The 22076-nt window shown below is 37.1% G+C and overlaps 1 protein-coding gene across 2 annotated transcripts in view; it reads left to right on the top strand.

The window, feature by feature from the left end:
* Window positions 1–22076, top strand: part of LOC100872944 (uncharacterized) — a 191334-nt gene that overhangs the window by 37827 nt on the left and 131431 nt on the right. Inside the window, exon 2 of one of the 2 annotated variants that reach the window (XM_012493284.3) lies at window positions 8872–8992. The exons of the other annotated variant lie outside the window; for it this stretch is intronic. The gene's annotated coding sequence lies outside the window, so the exon portion shown is untranslated. The remainder of the gene's footprint in view (window positions 1–8871; window positions 8993–22076) is intronic. 2 annotated transcript variants of the gene reach the window in all.

Below are 22076 nucleotides of genomic sequence, written 5' to 3'. Positions count from 1 at the left end.
TTTTATTATTCGATAGAGATCAAATGCAATATATAATAACGCCAGTTCAACTTAATTCTTTATCAATAAAATACAATATAAATATAAATATATCTTCAGCTTTCCTACTTAAAAATAAAAAATTCAAATATAAATTAATTTCAACAATCATCACGCTAGATTCTAATCACTCAATTTAATCGTATCTACCATCGTATCTTAAATTACAAATACAACGAATAAAATTAACGAAAAAAATAAAGAAACCATTAGTGATTTCCATTTACTTCCACTCGATTTACTAAAAAAAAACTCGATATACAATCAGATGTCCTTGAACTCCGAAATCTCCAAGCAGAGGCGCACACAACAACACCGCTACACCACCCCTTCGTTAAGCCCGTACAAGCATCTCTCTCTCATTACCCGACGTTCCCTTCCCTTCCTTCTTTTTTCCCTCCCCCTCCTCCATTCTTCCTTCCTCCCCTCCCGCTTGTTCCACGATTTTCTTTCGTCTTTTAATCGTCCTCCTTCCGCCGCCGTGTCACTTGGCACCGGTAATTGATATCGGTATACGCAGTATGCGAGCTCATTGCAGCGTGGCGCTGTTTAATTGGGAAGAGCGGGCGAAACGGCGGGTAGGTTCGCCTCTTATTGGATCGCCTAGAGAGACCAGCAACTCCACGGAAAAGAGAGAGAGAGAGAGAGAGAGGATTACCGCGTTATAAATACGGAGAGCCTTGCATTATTCGGTATACCCCCGCTGCTAATTGGAGTAACTTTGCTCCTCGAACGCGATTGTTTACCGTTCCACGAAGAGGGATTGACGCGTGTCAAGCCCTTTGAAACGTCCGTTCTTTGCCCCCCCCCCCCCCTCCTCGACAAGAATAGTAATTATCGTGGAACGTAGGCAGAGGCTGGCCTCGACGACGAAGAATACGGACGAATACGACGCCGTTTTTTCTTTTCTCGAGGTGTCCTGGGTCTGTTTTACCATTCAACCGACCGAGGAACCGTCCTTTTCTGGACTGGGGGGGAGGGGGGGGGAGGAGGAGAAAGGATAAGTAATGGTAGGGGAGATTTTATGCGAGGGAACCTTTATGAATAAAACAAGATCGGTGATTGTGGTAATTGGAGGGAACGGTTAATTGTTCTTTTCGCGTTCCATCCGCGGAGATCGAGTCCACTTTCCTACGACGTTTGTTACGAAAGGTAGCGGAAATGGACTCGATACGTGGAATGCTCGTCGATGGAGGGGGACGAGTGCGTCTGGATTGAAATGATGGCGCTTTGGAAATGGTAATTGGTAAGATCGAAAAGAATCCTTACCTTTTTTCTTTTCATCTACGACGAGTATTTACGAGTAATGATGAGTAAGCATTTACACACTCTGATGGCAAACCAGAAAATTAATTTCATCCGTTTTTTTTTTTTTTTGTTTTATTTTGTTCAAAGCATTATTACAATTTAATTTATAATCTCCAACCAAAAAAGAAACTTACTACGAAGTAAATATATTATAATCTACTAAAAGATCTTCCTCCTACACAATAGTAGAAATAAAATTGATCTGAATTACTTGATCTTCGTAAGAAAACAAAAATACATAATTATCGAATTTACAACAAAATTAAAAAAAATCATCAGTTTCAAAATACTTTTACGTATATAAATTCATCATCCTCGATTTGTCGGCATTTTTGGCGCATAAGAAGGGAAGCGAAGAGCACAGTAATCGGTGCAAATAACCCAAACATTCTTCGAAACCCTCTTCGTTCACGCGAGCGAGCCACTCCAATCGCGAGTACACGATATCCACCGCCAAACAGTTTCACTCTGTGCACACTCATCGCGAGAAGAGCCACCCCATCCCACCCCTCCTCCGCCATCAACCAGCAGCAGCAATTCGTAGACGAGAAGTCTGGAAGTAGGTAGCCAGAGCGACACGATTCCATGGAATCGGTTTTCGGCGCGCTTATATACAACACGCGTACATACATACATAGACAGGCGAGCATAGATACACACAGTATAAAGCGGGGCTTCGTTTTAATTAGCAGTAAACAGCTTCCATTAAGCCCGAAGCAGTAAATCACCTACACTTATACCGAAGAGAGGGAGTGAGAGAGGGAGGCTCTTTCCCTCGCCTGGAACAACGAGGCATCTTTGGCCGAGCTGGAGGGAAGAGAAAGAGGAAGAGAGGATTGGCCGATCGAAGGGTGAGGGGGTGCTGGAGGGGTGTACATTACATTTCAATTTGGATCTGTCCGTCCTTCTTGCGGGGAGAACCACTCTCCTGGATCGTCAGCCCCGAAATGGGGAGAAGCTTGCGAATTTTCCTTTCGGAGAGAAAGAGTTCTTCTTCCATTCTTCATTCTCTTTCTTCTTTGATCTTCTTCTTGCCTTCGTTTCTTTTCTTTTTCTCGCTCTCAAGGTCGATGTTCCAAAACGACAGTGTGGACGAGTTATTAGAGGCTTGCGTTTTTCAACTTCGCTTATTATCGATTCCCAACCTATCCGACGTTTTTCTTCGCGACCCGTATCGACCCAGTAGTTGTCTTCCTCTCGTCGGCCAGTGTGGAAGAACTTCATCGCCTTCTTAATCTTTTCTCTTGTTTCTTGTTTCGCGTGGCTCCCCGGAGGAAGCGGATCGCTCCGAGTCCCCGCGGGTTTCTCGACTTACTCGCCTTTGCTCAGTCACTCTGCCCAGGGAGGGGAGTTTCGTGCTGTTCATTCCAGTCGAATCTGTCCAGGTCAAAGGACATGGAAAGTATCCGCTTAACTGTTGCGGAGTTATCGCCAACAATTCCTAGAAACTGGGACTCCAACAGTTTTTGAAGACTATGTCTCTGATCGTACGTTCGATTAATTTTATAATTAATTTCGATCTCGTTTCTTCACAGTTTTATGTATGTAAATATATCCATTAGAGACAAAAAGTAACATTGTATAAGAAGAATGTTTTACGAGTTATGGCCAAGATTTAAAGACGATATAGGGATGATAAATATTTGAGGAAAGGTAACGAATCCCATGTTGAGGAGGATAAGTGGAAGAAGGAATTCTCGAAATCGCCATCCCGTATAAAGTGGTCCACGAGGATCGATACACGGAGGAGGGAGTGTTGGAGAAAAGGGGAAACAAAGGGGCGGGTGAAAAGGGGTTTAGGGTCTACTGCAAGTGAACCGGCGATATACGATCCTGCAACTTCATCCCGACCTCTTCCACGGAGGCGGAGGTCGCAGGTCGAGGGCTTCGTCAAGTCAGGAACCCGTCGATCCAGTTTGTGCCTGGAATCACGGTCCCGTTTTCACCTCAAAACCCTTGAACTCGACCCGGGAACCGAGTGGCGGCTCACGGCCGCGCGCGCACACGTCATTCCACGCACGTAAAGCGTTCGCGAGAAAAGCGGGAATCCTTGTTTACTCGAAATTTACCCGTCAATTTTATCCTTTACATCGAATTCCTCGAACAGAATTCTTCTCTCTCGGGGAGAAGAGATTCCCCGTATCGATCCCTCCCTCCCCCTCTCGCGGGACCTTCTGTATTTATTCTTATTTTATTCTCCGCTTTTGGAAAGGAAATGATCTCTCGCAATCTTTCGATAACCTTGCATTTTTAACAAATTTGGATTGTAAAACAACCGAGCGGGAGAATTGGAAATAAAATTTTTATTTTGCATTTTGGAACGAACGAATGATATCGAGTTTGTTATGCTAAGTTATGATAATTGAAAGTTATAAAAATTGGGAAATGGAGAAAATAAAATTGTGCTCGCTGAGGATTTTTATTATCTCAATATTTATTCCTGTTATTGTAACTCGAAATTCCTGCACTGTTATCCGATTTAAATATGTTCGAGTTCTTTTGCTCGATGCAAACGCGAAACCGAAAAAGGCATCGAATAATTCTCCTAATATCGGTATACCATTGTGTTTGTTGCACGAATACCATTCACGAACGATTAATTAAGGTACACGCACACAGTCGACATGTTTGAAAATTTGTTCGATTCCATCACAGATCGAAACAAACGCAAAAATTGGTGTACAAAAATATCGATTAACGCTCATTTAATAAATTATGAGCAATTCGAATACAACGCGTAACTTAACGCAAAACTTGAGCACGATAAATAATTTCCCCAATACTGAAATTCTCCAATATACTTTCGTTTATTACTTTTTAGCCTCTGGAATTAATCCTTCCACCTAATCCACCCAGTGCATATTAACGCGTATCTAAAAAAACACCCACCCATCAGGCGAGAAAGTGGCGTATTCGTCGCGAATAGGTTAATCCATCCCTTCGTAGTTACGCGCTTTTATCCCCCCTCCTCTTCAACAGGAATTTATCCTAGAGGCTAAAATAATAAAAGTTGAATGGCGCGTGAAGGGCGAGTCGTTCGATACAATTTCTCACGATTTCACGGGCACCGCGATAACAATGTTAAGAAACACAATATAACTCTTGAGCCGAGCATCAATGTAGCAAATTCTTATTACCAGAGAAGAATCCACGGCGTTCGTGGAAAAGGGAGGTGGGAGTGGGAGGAGAGAGGTCTTACAGACCTCGTTTCATGCGGCCGCATGGCTGCAATGGAACCCTTTGTGAGACCTGGGGGCCCAACAAACGGGCCTTTGTCCTCCCCTTAAAAAAGGAAGAGAGGGGGAGGGGGGGGAGCTGGAACACGTAGAATGGAAAACGTTCCCTCGAACAAATCGAATCTATCGTTCGCGTTGTTTAGTTTTGCGATCTGAAAGCTGGCCCTGTTCTCGTCCTTTCTGCCGATTTTGTTCAACTCGGTCGTTCGTTTCCCGCGCAGATTTTCCCGAATCAAATTTCGTGCTTGCTTCGGATTTAATTATGAATTTAAAAGGGATTGGATAAATTGTGTATTTACGCAGGATTGGCTTTATCGACGATGGAGATAACAGGTTTGCAAGCGTTTGAACAAGTATATAAAAAGTTTCGAACCAGGTATCGTTGATCTTTCACTTTATGTAATATTACTTGCACAGTTGCGAAATGAAAATTTTTTTCGTATAACGCGAGTGTTTCAGATGGATTATTGTTCGATTATTTTCAAATTTTGTTTTCTATGTTTTACTTGTTAACACGATGAAACGTCTCTGTGAATTTCAAAAGTTGAGTACGAGAGTTTATTGTATTGCAATATATATTTCTGTGTTATGATAATTTCATTTCTTCTGCAAAATATATAAGTATAGATGGAGAAATAATTTTAATTACTTTACTCTCAGGTTTTTCATTACGAAAGCCAATATTTCAAAATTGTTGTTCATTAGCCAACTTTTAGAGAATTTATAATCGGATACATTCGTATTGAAGTCTAGTTTAACAAGACTCTTTTTTTTCTTCTTTTTAAGGCTTTTATTATTATAAGAATACTTTTTTTTACGGCACGAAAATATTTAAAATCGCCTCTGCACTCAGGTTCTACTTTCACAAATTTTTCTCAATTTTCAAAAACATGATTGTATCTCTGACTTTATTTGTACTTGTTTCACGTAGATTTAATTGGCGGGAATCGTTATAAATTTGAAAAACGTAAATTGGATAAATTGTATCACTTAAAATATTTTAAAAGTTCTACTTCCTGTTTGGATATAAATTATTCATGAGTCGAGTTTCAGGATCCGATTTTCAAATCCGATCGTATCTCTGATATTTATGCTTTCTTTGCATAAATTTAATTGGCAAGGATCGTTATGAATTTAATTAAAAAAATTATATCACTTAAGACATTTTAGATTCTATTCTTGTTTAGCGTTAAATTATTCATGAGCTGATCTGATTTTCAAACAGAATTGCATCTTGTCCTTGTATTTATGTTTGTTCGGCGTAGATTTAATTGGCGAAAAGCGAATTAGATCGTTCCACTTAAGATATTTTAGATTCTACTTCCTGTTTGGCATTAAATTGTTCATTGTTAACGAGTTAAAATTAGAAATTGTTTTTAATTCTTTTAATAGGACGAATTAAATCGTAATATATATATATATTAGGGTATTTATAACATTTATTAAAAATTTAAATATACAAGGATATAAGAAACGTGACGTGAAAAAAAAAAATAAATAAAATATCTAAAATAAAATATACATTATTTAAAAAACGAAGAAATAAAAAATTCTATGATTATTCTTTAATGATAAAAACTTACTCTTAATTCAATTCGCAAGAAGCAATTGAAATATCATAAGAATTTTTAAAACGTATTTTTCTGATATATATTAAAATGAAATACGTAAAATCTATATCTACAAATACAAATGTGCAAATTACTTGAACTTAAGTTAACTTATCCAAACATTGTTGGAAAAAAAAATTAAACGAGAATAATAATTTGCCGAGTAATTTATTTGTTTCACATTTGTCAAACATTTCTATGAGAGGCGACAACTTTTTATATTCATTACTAGTAGTAGTAGTAAAAAAAAGGAATTCCCTAATTTTATTCCACCCATGTGTGCGAATAACCCATCGAATATTCATACACGCGTATTGTTACCACCAATATTCGATCCTGTGGCGATAGATTCTTGTCAATAGTAAAGGGACAAATTTGTATTGGCAAATCTTGCGGAAATTCCGTGTCGTTCGACATCGATTGGACGTGTATCGGGTGAAATCAGATTTCGATTAACGGCATCCCTTTTGCTCTCGAAAGTTTAAACACACTTCCGGATTTCGATGATCCCTCCAAACGGAATCCAGCTTTTGAATCAAGCCGAACGAAACGTTTGTTGCTGCTGAAACGAAATATACAGCGATCGAGGGATAGACAGAGGACACGTTTAAAATGCTCTCGTTATCGAGTAATTGGTCTGAGGGAAGGACATTCTCGATTATAGCAAAAAAAAAAAAAAGGAAGGGAAGGTAAGACGGAAGGTGGTCGTTCCCTTAATTCATTCCGCGTTTTATTAAACGGTGAAAACACGGGCCGCTTTGTGCCCAGTAATAATTCACATGGGTTCATTGTTCCCGCTCGTTAAGATTTTCCTTTGAGACGACCGAATCTTTTCCATCGGCTCGTCTTTCCCTCTTAATGGCGTCTTCGTTAAAATTACCGCGGACGTTGAGAAACAAAATTATCGGATCTCTCGTTCTAAAGAAAAGAATTCGTAAACTTTTATCCACCTCGCATTGTTCCACGAAACTTTTCTTATTGTCAATCTGCAGTTAATTACTTGGAATACGTATTAAATGTGAAAATATATTTAACAGAATAGTTCGATCAAAATTTTAAAATAATAACAAACATTTTATAAATTTATTAACATGTATCAAGAACATATGCAAACTTTCAAAATCAATATCGTCTTACATCTTCTGTTATATATAACCTATACTTAAATAGAAATTAAAGAATTAACCCTTTTACTTTTTACATATTAAAATTTACCACAAATTTAATATCGAGATATCCGTAAACAAACGAATAAAAATCGACTTCGAGTTTCCATTCCCCCATTCGAGTAATTCCCTTTGGCCGAGCGTCGCGACGTGACAGCACGCCGTGGGCCAACAATCCAGGAAGGAAGGAGCCGGGAAGGTGGTACATAGAGGGGGTTGGTTGTCCTTTACCCGGGAGACCGCAAAATCCACGCCACTCGCAAAATACGGGCCACTCGAGCATCCCGCTCGTGGAAGCGTACCGTCGACAGAGAGAGAGAGAGAGAGAGAGAAAGACATATATATATATATATGAGAGATTGAAAGAGAAAGTGAGAGAAAGAGAGTCCTGGCCGAGAATCGTAAGCAGAGCGTCGTCTCGTAGCAAGCGCACGTGCTGCCGCCGCCTGCAAAGAGCAAGTTTCTTTCGTTAAAGGGGCGCGCCGTTGGAAGAAGAGAGAGAGAGGGTGGAGGATGGCGTATCCACGGCCGATAATCCCTCCGGTGTTTTTCTTTTCCGTTCCCCGACCACGACCCACTTATCCCGGCATCGTAGAAGACCTTCAACCCTCTCTACGGCCCGTTTTATCGGGTGTCGCCGCGGGTTATCGTCGTGGTTGCTGCCACGGAGGGTGAAAAAGGGGTTGAGCTGAAGCAGCGGGAGCCGGTAGTGTGAGGTTGCTACCACCTGTTGGCAGGACAACGTCTTAGCCCCCTTACCGACCCTTCTCCTCTTCCTCCTTCGTCTTCTTCTTCTTCTTCTTCTTCTTCTTCGCCTTCTCGTCTCTCGTTTCCTTCTTCTTTTTTTTTTTAAGCTTCTTTTTTCCCTCCTTTCTTCTTTTTTCTCTTCTACGTCATCCTCCTTTCTCCCCTTTACTTTACTCGTTTCTAAGGGGATACCCACGCCGGCGCCAATCACGATCCTCGTGGCTGTGGCTGTTAACATCCGTGTATTCGCGGAACGAGAATTAATAGCAAGTTGAGGGGCGGGGAGGGGAACACTTGTTTGCCGGAAGTGTTCGACGATTGTGATAGGTTGTGGCTGGCTTTCTTTTGCGATCTAGGAGGGAGGAAGATATATAATACAATATTGACAACAAGTTTAAGATCTTGAATATACCCTAAAATTTTACGTTCCAATAATGTTAAAAAAGCTACACTTACTATAACTATTATAATTAATAAATGAATAAAAATTCAAATTATTATTTATTAAAGTAATATTAATATAAATTTAAATACTAAATTTAATGCAGTATCATGCTATTGTTGACTGGTGGTGGTGGTAGAATGCAATGTTTTTCAATCGAATCGAATTCTTTATGAATAAGAAAAATATAAATTTTGAAGAAAAGGGTAGTAATTGAAATAATTGATGAAAGCGATTGATGATTAATTTAGAATGAAATAATTAATTGATTTGTATAATATGACAAGGCATGTCCTCACCAAAGATTGTGTTATTCTCTTTAGGTCCTGATTCTACCTTTCTTATCCCCCATATGCAAGTACGAACCAATTTTTCGACTGCTGCATGTGACTTAGATGGCTGGGATCTAGGAATTCGCAAATACTGAGTCGACTGCTCTCGAGGGTAAGTTTGTCCATATTTTGAAAGAATCGTGTATATGCGAAACTCTACTAAAACTTTCCATCTACTTTTTTACACGTTTCATAAAACTAACAATTTTACGTATAATAATATTTCAAATTCTGATTCTCGTTGCTTTTAATTAGAAAAATCACTTTTTGAAAGATCTTTATTTAATTGTCATCATCGATTGAAATCATATTACAAAGTATCTTGCTTCTAACGCTTGCTACAATTTCTCAAAATATCTATTTGAATCCCAATAATCATTATCTTCTAAAATCAACTAAAAAATTCAACTCCCTCTCATTTCTAAAACTAATCTAAAGATTTATTGAAATTATAGCGTATACACATATATATCTTTTCCATTTCAAAATACCTAAAAAAATCATCATAATTGAATCACGCACAACGCGTTACAATCGTATATTGCATCTCTTCCACTCCACCACAATTAATTATTCTCGAAATCTTCTCTAAAAAAAAAAAAAAAAAAAAAAAAACAGAAAAGAAAAGAAACATCGAGCAATAACCTCGTGCTCAAGCCCTACGCAACATTTATTTCCGCCATAATTGAATTACACCGCGCGTCTAATTGCGACGCCGGTATTTAGCATAGAGGGCCGTGGACGAAGGGAGTTGGTGCTCCATCAAGATCTATCAACCTGTTTGCGTCGTCGGTGTACGCAACGGTGTTCCGTGTTCCGCAACGGAGAAATACGGCCACGAAGGGGGGGGGGGGGGGAGGTGGATGGCGAGATGCGATGGCCAGGCGCTATGAGGTCCGGTAATGACACCACTCGCCTCACCGCCGTTAGTATTTGACATCGCGACACGGTAATGCTCGTGTGCATCCTGGATCCCCGCAAATGGATCTTGACGAGGCTAGAACGAGCGTTGTCCACCTGATAAATGTTAGATATGACGCGCCCGCGAAAAAAACAGGAGGAGAATCCGCGGTTAAATGAAAGCAAACGATCCCTCGGCGTGGATTTCACCGATTCTGTCGTCTCCCTTTTTCTTTTTTTTGCAAAAATGAGCTTTGTTTCCGGCTTTTTTTTTTTTAGTTTTTTCCCGCTCTTCTTCCCGGAAACGCGCTGAAATACTACGGGCGTGTAACAGCGGTTTCTGTCTCCGATGCTAATGGATATAGAAATTTATTTAGCAATGCCTTCACGTTCGGTTTTATTAGGATGGATGTTAGAGGATTCTTTTTTTTAATTTTTGTATAGTACTGTGTAGTGTGTGTGTGCTCAATGTTATATGCTTTTTAATTTTTAATTTACTTAAAGAAAATCTATATTTTTTTAAAGTTAAAAATATCTGCTCTTCGATAGGTTTCCATTCGTTAAGAATGGTTGGCAAGCATCAGGTTCTTAATTTTATATCACTAATATAGACTATTTTCTTATTTCCATTATGAGAAGAAGTTGTATTCTAAAAATGAAAGAAGCATTCGAAAGAAATGAAGAAACCTATCGATTTTACTCGAAAAAAGAAGGATTCATCGAACAATGCCACGATCTCTCGTCCTTAACTGATCACGGTCCACCATAAGTGGACACCGAGATCTGTTGTTCCCCGTCGTCATCGTGCTCCATGTCGCAATAACGATCGTACGTCGTATCCGTTGCGGTCGTTTGTCCAGTGACTATCCTTCCTAAACAATTCTACGGACTGGAACGTGTTATATCTGCTAGTCATTGCCGGCAATGAGGTTCAGGGGAGGGCGAAAACGAGGGGATGGCTTCTTGTTTGCCCATTTTCGTGCCGTTTACCTCTTCATTCCTTGCTCGCCAGGTTTCTTCTTCGTATCGTTACCTGTCGCTGGTCTCAATTAGAACCAGAGGAGGAAACCTGGCCGCGCGTGGGTTTTACGAGGAGAGGCTGCCGCTGAAATTGATTTAAAGAAAAAGTTTCTCGGCTCGGTGTTGGTTACGTAAGCCGGCATGAACGTGGGTTGCCGAGGTTCTTGAATCTTGTAGAGTGTATATCCTCCTCTTTCGAGGACGAGATGACTAAATGCTTGGGCTCGGTGAGTGGTTTTCTCCAAATATGTTGGAACGTGTTTGATCGTGTGAATTTTTGGATTTCGAGGTCGTCGACCTTGAATCGATAACACCAGTTCCCGAAACTGGTTTATTCATCTAGATTTATCATTACATTGCAAAAGTTATTGGAGCCCGTTGGAAGATTAATTGAAACACTTGCTTGAAATTAGATAGAAAAATGATTTGCAAGATTGATTAATTGATTTTATTACGTGATCATTTAGATCGGTGATTCAATTCGTGAGCCAATTATTCCTATTCGTAATTATTCGCGTGGAAAATATTAAAATAAAGATTTCGATAGTTAATTAGGTGAAGGCTTATGCTTTACTTATATACATTGCAATAAAAAAGAAATATCAAAGATTTATTATATATTAAATATTTTATACTTGCTACGTTAAATTTTTATTTAAAATTAATTATAATATTATCAATTTTATTATTGCTCCGATATATGTGATAAATCTTTAAAAATAAAATACACTTATTTTATTCCATTAAAAAGTTTTATGAGAAGCAGTTTGACTATTATAAAGTGGACATCAAGAATATTGATAATAATTGCATTATTTATAAATGATAAAAGATTTTGTCAAAAGAAATGAATGAAATAAATGTATGCAATATTTCGATTGAAAAAATTTTATTTCATTTTTAGAAAAAAAAAAAAAAAAAAAGTACAATTTATCTTTCTTTTTCTCTACACAATCCATTTATAATCGAACGCGTGTATTTGTGTTGAATAAGAAAAATAAAAGATTTTCTTGAGATCCGGGAATGTCGAGTTCGTTCTGGTCACCCTCGCACGTTTCATGGGCTCTCTGTTCCTTTATTGTAAACGCAAATAGAGAAACGGGGCCCTAAGGCTCACTATTGTGAGCACGCAGACGCTTTGTTGTTTTTTCATCGAGTCTGAGAAGAGGACCTTAAGGCCCTTGCCTCTGGAACTATTCACGAGCAACGAAGTGGAAGTCCCATTTCTCCCTTGCCTTCTCGTAATCCGATTCCTTGGGACTCTCTATGCTTTTAACTGCTTCCATCCATGAATAGTGATTTTCTTCACCGTGAAAGAATATTTGCGACACTTTGTTAGAATATTCCATTATTATACGAAAATCTTTGAGAGAAAGGGATCGTTGAAATGGATTAAAATATTTTTTTCATTATTTCATTCATATTGGAACTCCGTTTATTTATATAAATTAAATTTTGATCGCATAAATGATCATTTTAAACTTGAGTTTTTGTTATATGAATTATCGTGTGGCACTCCATGTCTTTGTGATTCTTTCCAATTAATTGTTATTTCTTTAATTTTTTATCATAATTATTCTGAATGACAATATTTACAATATTTACGAGAGGAGTAAAGTTGAGTAGATGCTGCAATCTGGTTTATTATTTCATTAACATTAGATTATTCATTTAGCTCTCCAAGAGTGTTAATGGTTTTCTGAGTTTTAATGGTTCCTTTATGAAATTTACCAACTAATAATATTTGAAAATTAATATTATATCATTAAAATACGTATATATCTTATCCTCCTCCAATCACTATTCTAAAAAACCTGTAAATCTTATGAAAATTTCAAGAAGATAAACATTTACTTACAAAAAAAAGAAATGAAAGAGAAACTTTTAATCTAATTAATTTTAAATAAAAATTCCCCAAACAATCTCATCATTAAACAGCGAACGTTTATCAAATTTTCATTGAACGGAATCAGAAATGGAACTTGAATAGATAGAGTTCTGTTTTTGTTTAACGATTTCCATAAATATATATAAAAAAAAAAAATCGGTGCTCCATCGACGATCGACGAGAAAATGGCCGAGGAGTCCATCGAAGGAATAAGCTAGTTCACCGGTGCTAGTTTCGCGGGGAGGGGCGGAGGGACAAATTGCGAGCGAGCCAGTTTTACGAGAAGCGTAAAACGCCCGTAAAGATCTCGCGAGTGCGTATTAATGGCTCACTGTGTACACTGTTATCGCGCCATTATGGAAATTCATTAATGCCCTCGGCCGAGCCGGAACAACCGGCCATTCCTCCTCGAGAAATCCCCCTCGCTCCGGCCACTTAGATACGAGATGATTTACGGCCCACTAAAGTCTTATCATTTCGGCCGATATATTGAAACTTCTTACAGGAGTCGTGGGAAGAAGCCCACAGGGCTGGGACACGCCCGCCCCCATTTCGTCTTCAACGTCGATCAAACTTAATTAAATCTCTCCCTTGATTGGATGCGGCGAAACTGACCGCGAAATTTAGAGAATTCTGAATAAAAGATATAAAAATCTGTTAAACGAGGTCTTCTCGATCTCTTAATCTTTGACAAAAGCAAAGTATTTGAAAGTATTTTTTTTTTTATTAAACATTGGATTCGCGTTCTTATATTTATGTTTTAGGATATTTAGGTATTTTGGATAAGTAAAGTAATCCGGATTAAGGAAGATTGAGGATCCTCTTGAATGTTGAAACTCGAGATTCGATCTTTGATTAATTAATAGTGCTAACTTTAAGGGATAGAAATAATTAGTTAAAAAATTATTGACTTTTATCGATTTCGTTGGATTGGAGACAATTAAGCATTATTGAAATTTATTCCGAGTGAACATATGTTTTACTTTTAATTTTTTCTATTTTCGTTAAGTGAAAAATGAAGTAGTTTTTCGTAGCTAAAGTTGAGTTTATAAATCTACTCGTAATCTGTATTATTGGCAACGGTATTTCTAATTGATGATAATAATTTCTATTTTTAGACCGATAATAAGATTTATATAGCACGGTTCTGGCTGATTAATGGGCCAGAACCAATCCTGCTTATGTTAATATCTATATCCGTACCGTACACCTTTTACCATAAAATTTCTTATCTTCCCTTCGAAAGATTCTCAAAAGTCTAAATTGATCGATGGATATTTGCTGCAACATTGAATCTCAAAACGAGTAGTAATATTTACTCGTTATCCCATTGCTATAAATATTCTACAAGTAATATTATTTTACACGCTGTATAATTGAATAACACTTTGCAAGCTTTTGATTATTATTTACATAAAGATTAATCGAAACGAAAACGAATGTTTGAGAATGTTTGAACCGACATAGTATTCGTCCGCCAATATGGTCCCAAGCCAAGATGATGATGTGATGATGATGGTGGTGGTGGTGGTGGTGGTGGTGTAAGAAACAGATGGCTGGACTTTATGGCAAGCGACGTTATCGTAAACCTATTAGGAAGGTTCATTTTATTACGTTTATCGGGACACTAAAAAACTTGTGCAACTGCCGGTAGTCACACTGCCGACGATCAGAGATTCGTCCGTTCGACATCAATCTTTCTAATCGCATCGTTTAATATTCTAAACTTAAACTCGCACTTAAACTGCCCGCTACGAAGTACCATTTTTTTCATTCCGGCCTCACAAACAAGCAAACAAGCAACTTGTTGCGCAATGCGTTTCGACATTACGCGTTTCAAACGTTCAACCTTCATTCAGAAATAGCTTGGAAATAGCCTCTTGGTGGAGCAAGAAATGACGGAGCCGAGGAACGCCGTATCGAGAGGCGGAAGAAGGCGCGAGACACGCCGGTGATCGTTTAACGATCATCGATAAAACGTGCTCGACACTTGGACAACATGTTACGTGAGCTAGCTGAACCAGCACAGACTGGGTATTTAGTCTCTGAAGGAGGATAGACTCGGCGATTGATCAGCACTTTTCGATGGTATTTGGATGATTATTACGTAGTTGCCATTCTTGTTACCATTCTTTTATATTTTTTTAAGATAAAACTTGACGAATAAAGTAATTGAACTTGAAAAGCGGTAAAAGTGGACTTTTCTTCATCTTTAAAGATCTATGGTTTCGTCTGATATATTCACGAGACTGTATAAATAGAAAACAAAATTGATATTTCGTAAAACAAATAATATTTTTTTTCCTCGAATATATTTCATCTATAACTGTTATAAAAGATTGTTTTTCATCGTATCATCCCAGATATGTCATTGCAAATAAAAAAAAGATACTTTTCAAATACTTTTCCAAAGACTGTACAAAAATATATTAAGTAACAAGTTCCTTGTAAATCACGCTTTGTAAAATACGCTCAAACTATTTCTTGCATTTCTTGCAATTCGAAACACCAAATCCTATGAGATGATAGGTCTATTCTGTATCTTGTCCGTGGCGACAGGATCATGGGATACGATCAGCGCGGTCGATAAGAAATCGCTTGGAAAATTGGCTTATTCCGATCGACCGGCTCCGTCTCTCTCTCTCTCTATGCTGACAAACGACTCTGTCGGAAGTGCCGAAATACCTGCGCATACTGGCCCGCAAAGTGGCTCTGTCGCTTGATATATCGGTCTCGACACTCCCATGGATCTTCTTTCGAACGATAATGGACGCTGTTAATCGTTTCCGAGTGTTTTTCGACCGTAAGACTATGTAATAGATTATAATAGATTCGATCATCTCGATTATGATTTTTTAAACGATGGCTTCGTGGAATTTTTTCGATGTACCATTTGTTCGTTAGGAAATGAAATAGATTGAAACAAATGGTTAGTAGTAGAGCAAAATTGATACGATTTTCAAATATAATCGAAATGTTATTCGATATGTTGAATATGTTGTATAGAATAGTTAGTTACTTGTATTATATAATAATAATAATATTAATGTTAAAAGTAACTGTTTATAATTAAAGTTAAATTTTTTTTTCACAAATTATAATACTTATTTCAAAATTTATTATCATTTGTAAGATGTGAGTTTTTATATTATTCTTTTTTTTTTTTTTTTTTCCATTATAACAATTATTATTTCAAAGAAAAGTTTATTTGAAATTTATTTCCTACTTTATCTAATTTATTTTCCTTCAGAAGTATGTCGTTGAGAATTTTAATTGTTTCGCAATTTAATCTGAAAGAGACTTATAAGAGCTAATAAAAATTATCCGAACCTGAAAAATTTAACAACCTTTTTTATATTGAATCCAACGATGAAAAGAATCATCGTTATCTCATAAATATCGACTTCAAGAGATACTCGTTCGATGGATGATCGGCAATAATCAAACAATGTAATCGATATTAATTGCACGAGCACTCGAACTGACGCAATCGGCAGAACCTTTTCAACGATTACGCAACGAGGCCAATGATTCATATTTGACGAGGGATGAAACACGATTAATCGAGGTGATGACCGGTCCTGATAAGATGGCAGCACTTTCGGTCGTTTGAACGATCGAAAGAAAAGAAGAAAAAAAAAAAAAAAAGAATGTGAAAAGGAACGTAGATCGATTAAAATCTGTAATCAGGAGTATGTTGTAACTTGTAATCGCATGTTACACTCGATGATCTAATGTAAATAAATCGTGAGATTATCGATAAACAGATTGTGCAATTTCTTCGCAAAAGTGTCCAGTTTGATTTATATCATTGATTTCTTGTCGAGGATTATTTCTATAACAAATTTAACTGGATACGATCGTAATTATGAACGAGGTTAAGTATCATTTATAGTTTTACGTCGTAAGATACAAAAATCGTTTCATTAAATCTTTTTTTTTTTTTTTTTTTTTTGATAGAGGGAATTGCTTAATATCATTAAATTGAAATAAAACATAAACTGTTTGGGATATTTTAAATTTCTTTATCCTAACATAAAATGAACGTTAATAAGATTTATTATGAAATTCAATAAATTGAAATATCTGAAATGGCTTGTGTTTTATTACAGTTTAAAGATATGACGTTCATTTTGGATGATCTTACGTAACTCGATATTTCATTCCATATTTCATCTTTTCTTATTTTCACAAATATTTCTTATTTTAAATATCCAAAGATTTTGTACAATACTTAATAGATCAATACCGTGTCAATAAATAATTTTTCGAAAATATCGAATCTTTGTCTTATCTTTGACCTTGACGTTCGTCGATTAAAATATCTTTTAATTGATTAAAAAATTACAAAGCAATCGTTATCGATCTGATTTCTTGTCTCAATTTTGCATTTTTTTAAATTTTTCACGAAAAAGTATTAAAAATCTTTCCAGAACGAAAAAATAATCCGGATAAGATCGTAGCAAGAGTTGTAGGGGCTGTTTGTTCTTCTCGAAACAATATAATTTCATTACGGTGTATTTTTGGAAACGGCGGCATCGTTCCAAACAAACGGCAAGGTGGCGGGACGGTACACCTGTGACTCTTTCGTTGAAATTGAATTTTAAGCGCATCCGCATTTAGATTTATAAATATTGGATTGGCCGGTGGCCAGTCAACGGCTAGAATTATCAACAGAGCATCGTCAATTACACCGGACACCTTCGCCGGCGTTGACATGATGTAATCTTCTTGATCGAAACAGGGAAGCCTATTTAAAATGGTCACCGTTGTAAAATAACCCGGACACGCGAAGAATCGGAACGGAAAAAGTCGAGTACAATGGAGGGGTAATTTTTTTTTTTTTCGACCACTTTTTTTTCTTTTTTTCTTTTTTTTTTTTTTTTTTTTTTTTTTGCGTGATTCGATTGTTTTCCAGTGATTTGATTTCGACTTCGTGGACCGAGTGAATTGCTCGAAATAATTAGATTTTGGTCCTTTGTAAAGGGAGCCTGAATACTGGTCCACGTTACACGAGGCAGTTATTGCGAAATTTTTCAAAGCTTGAGGGCGGAAAAAAATATTTTCGTCGGAAAACATTTCAACATCCGCGGTAGATAGATACAAATATTGTTTCACTCACTTATACTCCTCCTCTTTCGCGTCTCTTAAAAACCTTTCAAAATTATACGTGATTGGGGGAGGAGGAGGAGGAGGATATTTTCGATCGATCCAAATATTATTAAATTCAAGTGATCATTAAATCGCTGTGTATGTAATAAAATGTAAGAAAAAAAAAATTAAATTATTTGAATCGTTATAATAATTTTGAAAGAAATCTTATCTGCTTAAAAATATTAATATCATTATTAAAATTTTCTTCCGTTTTTAGAAATTATATATAATACAAATATTAATACAAAAGTTTATTAATTATTTTGTTAATTACACATATCGAAGTAACATAAATGCTATACCGTTTAAAACGCTCTTACATATCCAAAATGGCCGCCATCTAAACTATAGACAGACAGACAATATTTCTAATAATCTCGTACAGAGTTTTCAATCAAACGATCTCTCATCAACATTCGATACTCGATCGTTCAAAGAGTCATTTCATGACAATTTTATCGAGGCGTTGGCGCGAATTTCAATCGTGGATCAGAGAGTTACGTGGCGCCATTGAACCTGTTGCGGTCACCGGCGGATTTCGTACGCTGTTGGAATAGCTTTATCGTGTCCCTGGTCCTCGGTGCAGTTTCCACCGAGATAACACATTGTATCCGACGACTCCGTAAGATAATCTTATTGTTGCCGTGTATCCAACTATTGTTGTACAGAGATGGTGGTTTATTCGAATCTTTGATATACGCGTCGAGAGCCATTTCGCAGGGGTGAAACATTGCCGCTTCGATAACGCGATCCCGCGTTAATCGGTTCGTTTAAGGCCATTAATTGCGTTTCCTTCGCTCTGTTGTCCGATTGTTGCCTCGAACGAATCTCGTTCAAGTTTCGATTTGCAATTGTGCTTAGGATAACGTTAATTTTCCATCGTTTAACGAAGGTTTAGTCAAACTTGTACGAATTCAAATTTTAATCTATTTAAAAGAAAATCGATTGAAAGATACTTTTCCAACTAGAAACTTAGAAATTAGAGAATTATTTAACGAAAGAGGTTGAATAGAAACGTGCCTCTTTATTTTTCAAACATCGCTGTACTCCGAATATTTTGTGCTTTTCTTCTTATGATATAAAAAAACGAATATTTCTGAGACGAAGAGAGTATACGAGAATAACACAATTATATCCTATTCTCATATACGTTTCGTTATAATTGAAACAATTGTAACGATCCACAAATTAAAAAATCCATCCATCCGCAAAAGATCGGATCGTCGGCTCGATTCGAGAGAGAAAAAAAAAAAAAAAAAAGAAAAAATTCGTTCTCTCATCGCCGGCCGGTAATTTTTCACGATATTGAAAAATTTAAGAAATATTTGAGTTTTACGAATCGTACAAAGCCGAGAGCGGGGACCACGGGGGCGAACAACAAACAACGATCCCGAGGCTTTGGCCAAAATAAAGTCTGCCGCGCGAATTGGATAGAAATAGGGAGAGGGCGCGTTATAGTTTCGTGCAAACATTCGTCGCCACTCTTCCCTTCCCCTCCCCCCCCTCCTCCTCCTCCTCCTCCCCCCGCCACCGACCGTAATACGTATCAAATGATATTCGGGACAAATTTCCACCGTCTATTTTCCGCCAGATTAAATTCGGTTTTCGATACGTTTAACGACTCCGGGATCGACAAACGGGGAACGATCTCGTACGTTCCCTTCTCCCTCTCCCCCTCCCCTTTATAACAGGCCACGGGAATAACAGCTTTCATCGCCGGAACTCGATGAAATTCCGCCCGATTATAAATCGTATTTTTCGAGGATGGAAGGATCTATGCTGTGTATATACTACATATATATAGTACAAACAAAACTGGCTACCGTTACACGATCCCGCTTCTACACGAAGAGAACTTGTTCGACGATGGAGCGGCAGTTAAAAGAAGGGGAAGATAGATGTCAACAGGATGAAATATCTTTTTCGTTTCGTTCAAGATTTTTATCAATATTTCGGATGAATAATATATCGCAAAATTGATTGTAGGATAATTAATATCTGTATAAATTCTCGTTTCAATAACGATTGTAATAATTTCGGATTGAAATTTTAATTTAATATTACTTTTATTACGAGTTTCACATTCAAAATTATAAACTTTCTATATTTGTGCAAAAAGTATTTAACATTTTTACACAAGGATGATCATTTCTCTCCACGGATATCGATGGTGAAAAGGCGCGAGAACGCTTGTGTACGTAGCGTTGAAGTGAATACTTTTGGCGAACGTGTACGTTTTTACGGAGGGCGTGAAATTCCATCTCGTCGGAGGTGTGCTTTCGTCTAGGACGAATCGTGAAACATTTTTATGAAGCTCGTAAACGAGGCTCGTGCCGTCGAACTCTCTAGGTGTCGGCGTACATCGGGGGGAGGAGGGGGGGAGGAGGGGGGCAAATTTAATTTGGTTAAACGGGAATGAAATATTCCGATTGCCTTCGTAAATATTTATTTTCTCTTATTACGGAAGGCTACGAAGAATCGAGCAGCCGCTCACAGAGTGTTTGTTAATATACGTAATTAGCTTTTTCGAGATTGGACGTGGAGCTACTTAAGACCGGTTTCGCGATTTCAACATTTTCTACAAAAAGATCTTTCTTGTGTAATATTTACAATTCACGCGGATCAAATTTATAATTAATGACCGCCGTGTGTGTGGCCAGATATCGTAAATATGTAATTTTTTTTTTTTTTTTTTTTTTTTTTTATTAACTTGTAAACGATTCCACACGTGTGCGTCAGTCACTGTTTGATCATAATTGAGGATGTTGCAACGAGAGGGGAAAATCCATTTTATAACGACACGGTAATTGTTGGGTTGATAAGATTTTTTTTTTCCTTTTAATTTTTAAGGAATTTCTCCAACTTAATTTGAATTGTCTTTGATTACATATCGAAATGAAAAAAAAAAAAAAAAAAAAAAAGATTACTTTCTGTTACAAACGATAATTATGTACATTTATATCGTTTTATTGACAAGAACAACTTTTCAGTGAATCTTCGTATTTACGCGAAAACATTTAAATAATTTGCATAAAACAATTCAAAGTCATTTGTTCCTCATCGATACCCAATTTATCCCATACGATGCAGAATTTTTGTTCGATGCATTAAGCGTACAAGAAAAACTTTCAAAAGATCTGGAAGGATCCTCGTTTCTTTCCAAGATTCTTCGAAATAAAAAGAGGAAAAATTCTTTTTCGAAGTCTTGAAATAGGAATAAGTAGATATTTATTGACTATGTAATGCGATATTCAATATCAAATAGGATAATTGGAGAAAATTCCACTTGCTTGTTAATTGTCAGAATTATGCTCCTATAATTGAACCCTTCAATTCCGAGTATCTTTTTCCTAATACCATCATCATTCGCAAATTGCAAACATTGTATAGTCTGTGCATAAGCTAACTCACGAGCATTTCACTTATTTAAATGTAAATGTTTAAGTGAAACAATACCACGTCTTGAACAATTATATATATATGAAAAACATCAAACAATGAGGATTTCACTTCTTCTAATTCTGTCTAAATTCAACTATAATCCATAATAGATCGTTTTTTCAATTTTTTAAGCTCCCAAAACTCTTAAACAAATACTTTTCTGATTCGTTTTCTTATTGATTTAATTGAAAGATTTCCTCAATAGTGATAGAAATGATCGATAATATGTAACTCTCCCTGCAATGATTTTTATATTCATTAAAATTCTCAGAATTATTTATTTGCGTTAACCTATAAATTACCACGACGGACGAACTTACTACAGATTCCTAATAAATTTCTCTCAATACCGTTAAAAATATTTCACTAGAAATAAAACATCATACCGACACATTCCAGTACAAAAATTCTACGCGATTAAAAAATAATATCGAACAGTTTAATGAAAAACAAAAAAAAAAAATTGTGTCCTCAGAAAAGAAAGGATTCTGTCCCATTCAAATTCGTACACGATATAAAAGAATTTCCTTCGAGAAAAAAACCCTCGCCATTAACTCTCGAGTCGAGTGGCGCGCCACTCGTTTAATTCCTCATCGATACGTGGCCTGTTGTGCACGGACAGCCACGCACACGGCCTCACGTGGGAGAGCCGGACACGCCAGATGCGGCGCGCCCACGCGGTGAAAGTCGCGGTAATTGATTCCGTGCTCTTAAGACATCTCCTCGAGGAGATCCCGCGGCGAGATTAAGCGCGAGAGAGGATCGGCTGGGAGCACCGCCTCGATAGAAATCT

Source organism: Apis florea, unplaced genomic scaffold (assembly GCF_048593485.1).
Source record: "Apis florea isolate Af1SG1 unplaced genomic scaffold, ASM4859348v1 contig_3326_pilon, whole genome shotgun sequence".
Taxonomy (NCBI): domain Eukaryota; kingdom Metazoa; phylum Arthropoda; class Insecta; order Hymenoptera; family Apidae; genus Apis; species Apis florea.
The sequence above is the reverse complement of the archived record's forward strand: the minus strand, read 5'-3'. Positions and strand labels throughout refer to the sequence as shown.